The sequence below is a fragment of the Octodon degus genome, unplaced genomic scaffold (genome assembly GCF_000260255.1).
Source record: "Octodon degus isolate 3935 unplaced genomic scaffold, OctDeg1.0 scaffold00414, whole genome shotgun sequence".
Lineage (NCBI taxonomy): Eukaryota > Metazoa > Chordata > Mammalia > Rodentia > Octodontidae > Octodon > Octodon degus.
In genome coordinates, this window is record NW_004524990.1 from 176,836 (window position 1) to 186,399 (window position 9,564).

The 9,564-nt window shown below is 43.9% G+C and overlaps 1 pseudogene; it reads right to left on the bottom strand.

Moving 5' to 3' along the window:
- The window catches only part of LOC105741305, an 11,293-nt pseudogene extending 5,753 nt beyond the window's left edge, over positions 1-5,540 (bottom strand).
- Between the last annotated feature and the right edge of the window lie 4,024 nt (positions 5,541-9,564).

Consider the following 9,564-nt stretch of genomic DNA (forward strand, 5'->3'; position numbering starts at 1 on the left):
CGTGGAAGAAATGACACAGGACAGAGTGTGTCTGTCCCACGTAGGGAACCAACTGTCCCCAACTGCTGCCGTCCAAGTGTCCCACAGGCCATCAGCCCTAATTCCAATCAAGCCCACGGTGCAGAGGCAGCCACGCCCGCCTCCTAACGCACTCATTAACGGCAGTCTGCAGGCTCCCAACCCTGCCAGCCACGAGCGTGTCACAGGAGCTGTAAAGACATCCGGCTCATTTGTTAACTTGCCATCACTAGATAGCGTCTACTAGAGAGAGCTCGCTTTATGAGCGAAGCATACGAGGAACATTACATTGTGTTCTCCGGGGTCATGCTCAATATACGGATATCTCTACACACTCATGTAGAACATACTGATTTGCTCTTACATGATCATATAATGTTTATAATAATATTTGTTTAAGACAATGTAAAGTACAACAAAAAAAGACAATACAACATAAAGTTGACGCTCCAAGAAAAATATTATTTGGTAAATATCTCACATGGAAATCTTTGCTCATAGCAACGCTGCTTGAATATCTATAATATCGACCAGTTAAGTGAGAATACTATTTTTTTTAATTTTAGGGAAGGGTCTACAGGGTGTTCAGGATCTCACTACTAGATCGGACTCGTGGTGATCCGCCTGTTTACAGCCTCCCAAGAGCTGGGATTACAGGCGCGCCATCACACCCAATCTCAATTGCCATCTCAGTGCACCCCAGGGGTGGGGCCAGCGTGGCAGGCCCGGGGATCAAACCCTGGCCCCTGAGCCTGCTTGCAGGCGCTTTAATCTGCTGAGCTATTTGGCCAGCCCTGAGAATACTATTTTGGTTCTTTTACTGATAACCTTTCAAAGTCTGTAATGCCTGGCAAGCTCGATGGCCTGAGTTCAATCCCCGGTTCTGGAAAAAAAAAAAAAAAAAAAATCAGTAAATTAGCTGGCACAGTCACCCCTAGTCCCCTCATGGGCATCTCCAGCCCCAGACCTCCTGTGGTGGCCGCAGTCTTACCGGAGAAGCAGCCGCCTGGACACAGTCAGCCGCACTGTGCTGGATTAGAGACGCCGAGGCCGAGCTGCGGAAGGATGCAGCGCGGGAGTGAGGTCCGCGCACGGCCGGGGTGGGCGCTGCGGGCCGGCACAGCGCGGGAGGAGAGCTGCGGAGCCTCAGGGTTCGCGCACGGCTCTGCGGAAAGCTCGCCGTCCCCCCGGGCTGTTCTCACCAGCAGCCGACGCGCCCCGCGTGCAGCGAGCTCCCGCCCTGGCCCGCGACCCTGTGCGCCCCCTGCTACGCACGTGGGTCCCCCTCGGTTGTCCTGCTCGGGTTCATCTTCCTCCTACCGCACCGGTGAATGAATTGAGGGGTGACTCAGGCGCTGTACCCTGAAGAGGACAGAAACAAGTGGCGAGAGACCGCGGCAGAGGACCCCCGGGAACGCTGGCTCCGCCGGGCAGCACGAACCTCTCGCGGTCGGCCGGGCGCCCCGCACCCCGGAAATCACTGCGCCCCGCGAGCCGGCTCTGCGGCCAGGAGCGCTCTCCCGTGGGGACGCCCGCCCAGCGTCTCCTCCCGCCTTGCTCACGTCCTCCTGCGATCCCCAGAGCTCAGACCCTGCTGCCCTGAGAGTCGGGGCGCGCCGGGGCCTCGAGCCGGCCTGGGACCGAGGGGCGAAGGGGCGAGAGCGCGGGGCGGGCGGAGAGGCCTCGGGCCGGGGCTCCTGGGGACCCCGCTGCGCTGCTCCCAGGCCGCGGGCGCAGAGGACCCGGAGCGCCTCGGGAAGGAGCCAGAGGAGCTGCTCGGTGCGACAGTCCCTGGGGCGACGCAGGAGAAGGAGAGGAGCGGGGCTGAGCGCGGCCGAGGACATGGCCAGGAAGGGGGAGCTGTTTCCCCAGAAGAACTCCCTAAGGAAGGCTCCTTTCCGGCGCATGTCTCCGTCCTGCCCTCCTGCATCCCCCATTTCACTCCTCCGCTCGGTACCCAGAGCTGGTGTTACAGAAAGGCCTATTATGCAGCTACTCTTTCACTACACAGAGCTCTAGGGTATGACCGAGCGCAGCTCCTCGGCCACCAAACGAAAGAGACTGCACATGTTCTTAGGACTGGACCCACCCTCCTGTGCACCACCTGCTACAGAGCGTCCAAGAGAGGAGACAGGCTGACTTTTTCAAAGCGATTTGCGGAAAGTGTCTCACTGTTGCACACATCAATGAAATAATCACCAAATTAATGGAAACTTTACAGGCATCTAACAAAATGATTCAGCTGATTTATTGGTAATAATATGCTCCGTTATATATCAATCAGCATATGTTCGTGCCCGGCAGCTTCTCAACATCTTCCCTGTATTAGGATCTTACAATTATCAGTTTTCTGGGCTCTGGATCTAGGACATGGGTCCCCAGAGAGGAGGGCACGTTCCCTGGGCCAGCACTGAGCTCTGGCTTGAATGCAGAGATCCGGGCCAGGGCCCGCCCCTTCTCACACCCCTGGCTCCTACAGCTCTGTCTGCTCTGTTTCGGGCAGGAGTTCTGTGGAGTTGGGCCTTTGTCTCAGGTAAGAAGGGGGCTGGGTTTCAGTCCTGGGCAACTCTGTCCAGGGCTTGGCCTCGCTCTCCTGAGCGCCCCACTCCTGCATGCTGGATAGCTTACTGTCACACGCCTGGTGCATGGCAGCGAAGGTGGACAGTGAGTGTTTTCTAAGCAAGTTTTCCCCATTTCTGGAAGCGAGCATTGACAATGATCACAGTTTTCAAGGATGGGAAATGAGCTGGGAGGAAAAGCAAACTGAAACACGTGGCTAAATCCAGTCCCAAAGGAACAAAAACACTGGATATCAACATTTTCACTCTTATGTCAAATAAATTAACCAATTCATGTTTCTGATGTCACAATGCTACTTAATTTCCTATTGAATCACTTTAGGAGTTCAACTCTTCCCTCAGTCAGATGTGACTAGAGTCCTGAGGGTGGGGTGGAAGCCACACCCCGTGCAGTCCCCTAGTCACCGCTGCCTGAACTCCCAAGAGTGGACCCGACCAAATGCACAGTGGGGTGGCCGGTTGCATGCGAGGCTGTGCTTCCTGCGGTGCCTTCCCAGACTCTGCTACTTCTCATGTCACCCGGCAGCAGGAAGAAACCCTGCCAGACTCTACAGTGGAGGGAGACACTGGGAAGCAGTGGACTAGGAGGACCTCTAAATTAACGGAACTAAACAAATTAATTGATTCATCTCTAGCTACGGAGATAGGCATGAGTTTAACCCCACTTGCTTTGTCTTTAGAAGTAGTGCAAATACATACACTTATGAAAGATACAAAAAACTCATATGTTATCCTACTTATTTCCTTTATAATTTAACAGTCACTTTAAAAGATTTGAGTTTGTTGCTTGAAATTTGTTACTCTTGCACAGTGATTTGCTAGCAAAAGTTAAGCAATATCTCGGGATTCCCAAGGCCCTACTTTTTCTTACTTTTCTGTAATGTGTTTCAGCAAAACGCCTCCTACAAGAAAAATGCTCAGACGTTGAGTGGCATCATCCCCCAGTAGACTAGTTTTATTTTGTCACAATGCACAACTGAAATTAAGAATCTGATATTTCATGGTAAGTAGAGAATTTTGGAAAAATGATATACATCTTTTCATTAAAATAATTAAACCTCAGGCATTGAAGTACAACAGATGTGTTAAGACATGCACAATAATGCCTAATAAGCCAAAATATGTTAGCTTTAAAATCACATTGAGTCTTATGCAAAGCATACACTTGAAGTAATTAGTATATTTACACTTGGATACCTCTAGACCCAGTTGGAAAAGCCTGAATCCTAGAATGATCCAGGTAAATGTGCAATAGGATACTTTATAGGTCTTCAAAATATTTGCTTAGTGAGTCATTAACGTGAAAGTAATATGATTGAATGGTAATAAATGCATGGGCTACAGTGAGAAGAATTTGGTAATACTTGAAGCGTGTGGAATTTGTCCTGAAGAGTGCCTAAAAATAGACACTTTAAAAGTCTTTTACAAAAATTTCATCAGATATGCACAAAGAGAAATAAGAGGATCACACAAAATGGTTTTCTAGCATCTTTAATTAACATAGTTGCAAATTACAAGCAGCACCGATGACCTTCAATACAATGATGGAAATACTACAAATAGCAATAAACTACGACAAGATCTATTACAAAGGAGTGCAAGCTGCTGACAAGTGGATCAGTGTAGGGAATACTGTAAAATCACGATTACAGAAGAAAATTCAAATGCAAGAACAGTTTACTGTTGAATTCCACTAACGCAAGGTTTTAGAACAGCTGAACTAGAAGATTCACACGAAAAGCAATCCACTGTCTGCGTGCGGCGCATGGCCTTCATTGGCAAATGAGGGAAGCAAAGCCTCTGAGAAGGTGTGTGTCCCTGTGTAGCAGCCTGGTGACTCTGGATGGCACGTTAGTTCAGCTAGGTGAAAAGCATGCCATGATTTGTAACAAATAGCAATAATTAATCCCCATAGTTTCTCTAATATTTAGTGTTTTAACAGAAACATATTGCAGAGAAAAATGGACATTTATACTCAAGTTTTCTGATGCATAGAGCTTTAACAAATGACAAATTGTTTAATGATGAAAATAAAGTTCTTTATTACAAACTATGCAGATTCATCAAAATTGGAATGGAAAGAGCAACAATCAGATTACGTGCTTGAAGAAGCATTTAATTTTGGAGCAATCAAATACACCTTCGTTCACCTCTTAAGGCAGCAGATAGGCTCAAACCCATCCTCAGGGCTCCCTTGATGTCCTTGTTCCCCAGACTGTAGGTCAAAAGGTTCAGCATAGGGGTGAAGATGGCACTGAAGGCCGACACTACCTATGGTGGTTGGCTGACCTGTAGGATGTGGGTCTCATGTAAATAAAGATGGTGGCCCCATAGAAGAAGACCACGACAGCCAAATGGGAGGAGCAGGTTGTGAAAGCCTTCCTGTGGGCCTCTGTGGAGCGTGTGTGCAGGACAGCAGCGAGGATGAGGCTGCAGGATGCCAGGATGAGAGAGAAGGGGGGGAGGCGCCACAGCACGCAGCAGATGTACATGGAGTACTCAAAGGCCAACGTGTCACCGCAGGCCAGTCGAGCCAGTGTGGGGGCCTCACAGAAGTGATCGATCCAGTCTGCTGCAGAAAGGGACGCTCAAGGTAGCTGCAGTCTGCACGGCCACTTCGGCTGCCCCCAGGAGCCAGGACACAGGGGCCACTCGCAGACTACTTCAGCTCATGAGGGGGGCATATCACAGTGGGTGGAACACAGCCGCACAGGGATTGTAGGCCACAGACGCCAAGAGGAAGCGCTCTGAGCCTCCAGTTTTCTGAAAGAAGAAATTCTAGACCTCACAGCTCACTGGTAAAGTGGACTTCTTTCCAGTCACCTAGCCATCTGCCATCGTGGGCACCACAGTGCGGACCAGCACAAGGTCCGTGAGGGAGAGCGGGCTCAGGAGGAAGTGCATGGGCGTGTGTGGCCGGGTCCTGGTGACGAGGAGAACCATGAGGTGATTGCGGAGGAGGGAGGCGGTGGTCACTGCTGGTATGACGCCAAGGAGGATTTGGGGGCTCTGGGGTGCTCAAGGAGGCCTGCGAGCCGGAGCCTGCGTTCCTGTTACACGGTCCAAGCGCTCCAGCGGAGCTGCTGCTCTCAGCGAGGAGTGATGAGAGAGGTCCAAGTTCAGCGCTGCGTGTGCAGTGAACACTGATGTGACGGTGAGGAAAACTGCTTCAAATTCTTCATCTGCTGTCTGCAGAGTTCTTGATTTTTCCAGAGAACAAAAACGTAAAAAGTTGTGTTATATAAGTTCACTAAAAAACAAAAGGAATTCAATAATGATTGCTATATTGCATAATGTTGCCTTCAAATTATTTTAGATTACCAGATATAAGCATGAAAAATTGGGGAAAAAGCTGTTAGAAACTATAAAGGAGAACAAAAAAATCAAATCTTTGCTGCTACATTCAATAGACCAGAAGAAATCAGCAGTACAATTATCCAAGCTATCCTATATAGACTTTTTTCTTCCCTTTGTCTTTCCCTCTTTCATCCTTTTCCTCAACCCACCTGTTTATCCCCTTTGAACAGGTTCTTTCTCTTTCACAGGATCTATGTACCTTTCAGATTTTATTTGCTCTTTCAGGTTCTTTTACTAGGCAGACAATATGATGTTAGCACATGCAGGTCTGATTTATGTCACTTATCAGTATAGTTTCTACTTGTATCCATTTACCTAAAAGCTTCAAGTTAATCCTTTTTTTTTTTTTTGTTAGCTGAACAATGCTCCATTGTCTACAAATACCACATTTTTTTATCCATTCCTCAGTTGATTGGCATCTGAGTTATTTCCAGTGTTTAGCTATTACAAATTATGCTGCTACATGCCTACTTAGGCAAGCGCAGGGACCGAGGTTGATCCCAAGCACCTCATGCCACGCCAGCCCCAGATTCTGGGCACGGTGGCACAAGCCTGAAACCCCAGTGCTGTGGAGGCTGACAACAGGCGTGTCACTAGGAGTCTGAGCTGCACAGTGAGACCCTGTGCAAACACATAAATAAAACCTGAAAAACAAATATGCTGCTATATACATGGATGCACATATATCTCTGTGGTGTGATGTCACAATTTTTTGGAAAAATACCAAGGAGGGAAATAACTGGGTCCAAGGGACCTCTAATTCTAGTGTTCTGAGGAATTTCAGCACTGATTTTCACAGTGGTTATACCATTCTACTTTCCCACCAAGAGTGGAGAATGGTTCTTCCTTCCTCACAGCCCCGTAGTATTTGTTATTGTTTGCTTCTTGAGGATAGCTATTCTTTCTGTGGTGAGATGCAATTTCAGTGCTTAAATTTGCATTTCTTTAACAAAAATAATATTGATAGTTTTCAGTTTTGTTCATTTAGTGTCCTATTGGCTGTTGATTTGTCATAGATGTTGGTTTGTCTTTTATTAGTTTGAGGTAAAGACCATACATTCCGATTTTCTGTGGGGTTTTTATCATGAACGAACGTTTGACTTTTTCGAAAGCTTTTTGGACATCTATCAAGATGATCATGTGGTTTTTGCCTTTGCCTCTGTTTGTGTGGTGTACTATATTTATGGATTTTCATATATTGAGCCATCCCTGCTTTCATGGGATGAATCCCACTTAGTCACAGTGTATAATCTTCTTGATGATTTGCTGCATTGTGTTTGCTAGTATTTTATTGATTTTTTTGCATCTATGTTCATTACAGAGATTGTCCTTTAGTTTACATTTTTGCTTGCTTCTTTCTCTGGTTTTGATATCAGGGTCACTTTTGCCACCTGGAATGAGTTTAAGAGAATCACTTCCCTTTGATATTCATTGAAAAATTTGAGAAGAGTTGGCATTAAATCATCTTTAAATGTATTATGGAATTCAGCTGTAAATCGATCAGGATCTGGGCTTTTCTTTGTTGGTAGTTTTTTTTTTTATTACATAATTGTCTGATATTGAGTTATTCAGAAGTTCTATATTTTCTTGATTCAGCTTTAGTAATTAATATGTATCTAGGATTCTATCCATTTCTTCTGCTTTTCATCCTGTGAAAGTAAAGATTTTGGAAGTAGCTATTGATAATCTCAATTTTAATAGTGTCTGTGGTGATTATGACCTTTCATTTCTTGTGCCTGAATTTGAATTTTTTCTTTCTCTTTTTTGATAAGGTTGGGTAGGGATTGACCTTTATTTATTCTTTCCAAGACCAAATCTTTAATTCGTTAATCTCTGTATTTTTTTTCTTTTTCAATGTTGCATGAATTTATGCTCTGATATTTATAATTTTCTGCCTTTATGTTTTGGACTTGACTTGCTCTTCTTTATAGGGGTTTGAAGTGTAGCATAAGATGAATTTTTAGGGCTTATTCTGTTTTCCTGATCTAAGAATTTATGAGAGTAAAATTTTATCTTATGGTTGCTTTCATTTGCCCCACAAATTCTGGTACATTGTACCTGTACTGTTGTTTGATTGCAATATTGTTTAATTTCTTCTTTAATTTAATCTTTGACCTTCAATTGTTCAGGAGATTATAACTTAATTTCCATGTCTTTACAATTTTTTCCAATTTCTTTGTCAATATTTACAATTTCATTGCATTGTGATCAGATAATATGCATGAGGTAATTTCAACTCTTTTGCATTTATGTAAGCATGCTGTAAGTGCTAGTATGGGATATGTTTTGGAGAATGTCCCATGCATAACGTGTCTTCTGATGTTGTTGGGTGGAGCACTCTGTAAAGGTCTACTAAGTCCATTTCTTCCCAAGTTTCGTTTACTTCTGTTATTTCTTTGCCAATTTTTTGCCTAGTTGATCCTTCTTTTTGTGGCAGTGGGTTGTGTGTCCTCATTATAATTATGTCATTGCTTATTTAATTGTTCATGTCAGTTAAAATTTGTCTGATATAATTTGATGCTCCTACATTGAGTGCAGATATATTTAGAATTGTTACCTCTTCCTCTTGCATTTTTCACCTAACAAGTATGTGGTGCCTTTCTTTGTCTCTTTCAGTCATACTTGGTTTGAAACTCACATTGTCAGGAACAGGAATAGCTTCCCATGATTTTCACAGGATTTCAGTTACGTGGAGTACTGTCTCCATTCTTTGACTTTCAGTGTATGCATTTTCTTATAAACAACATATATTTGAGTTTTGTTTTATCCATCCTGCCAGTCTGCTTCATTTGATTGATAAATTGTGGCCATTTACATTGATTATAATAACCGATATTTATTGGCTTGTCTTTGTCATATTATTTTCCTGCTGTAGGCTCACTAATTTTCTACTTTTCTTAATTACTTGCTGTGCTTGGGGGTTCCTTTCTATCGTTGTTTATGAAGTTGTGTTAATTTTTATCTTTATGTGAATATCTATCAGTGCTCTTTGTAGGGTTGGTTTGGTGGTTATTAATTTTTTCACTTGTTCATTTTATGGAAGTATCTTATCTCTCTATTAAATTTGGTCTTCTTGACTATTTGTGTTGAGAAATCTTTAGTGATTTTGATTGACTTTCCATTATAAGTGACCTAGTTGTTTTTTTTTTTCCTCTAACAACATTTAATATTCTGTTCTTTTGCTGATGTTCTGGGGTCTTGGTTGTTATGTGTCTGGATATACAATTTATTTTAATCATGGCTAATTGGATTTCTATGTGCCTCACTTATATGTATGACAATTTCTTTTTCCATACTTGAGGAATTTGTTCTACTACTTCTGCAAATCGTCGTCTTACATGACTTGTTTGGACTCTTGATAATCTTGCAGCTGTTTTTTAACTTTCTATTTCCTTGTTATTGTGAAGAGATTTTTTCCCATGGTTACTAGCTAAATTGTTGTATTCAAGGTCTGAAAGTGTATCTTGTTTTTTCAGTTCTCAATGGAATTCTTAATGTCCTGGGTGCTAATTTGATTCTGTTTAATACATTTTAATTTTTTATTGTATTGTTCATTCAATGTTGCCATCATTTTTCTGTTTTCCTATCTATTTCTTCATTAGATGTATGA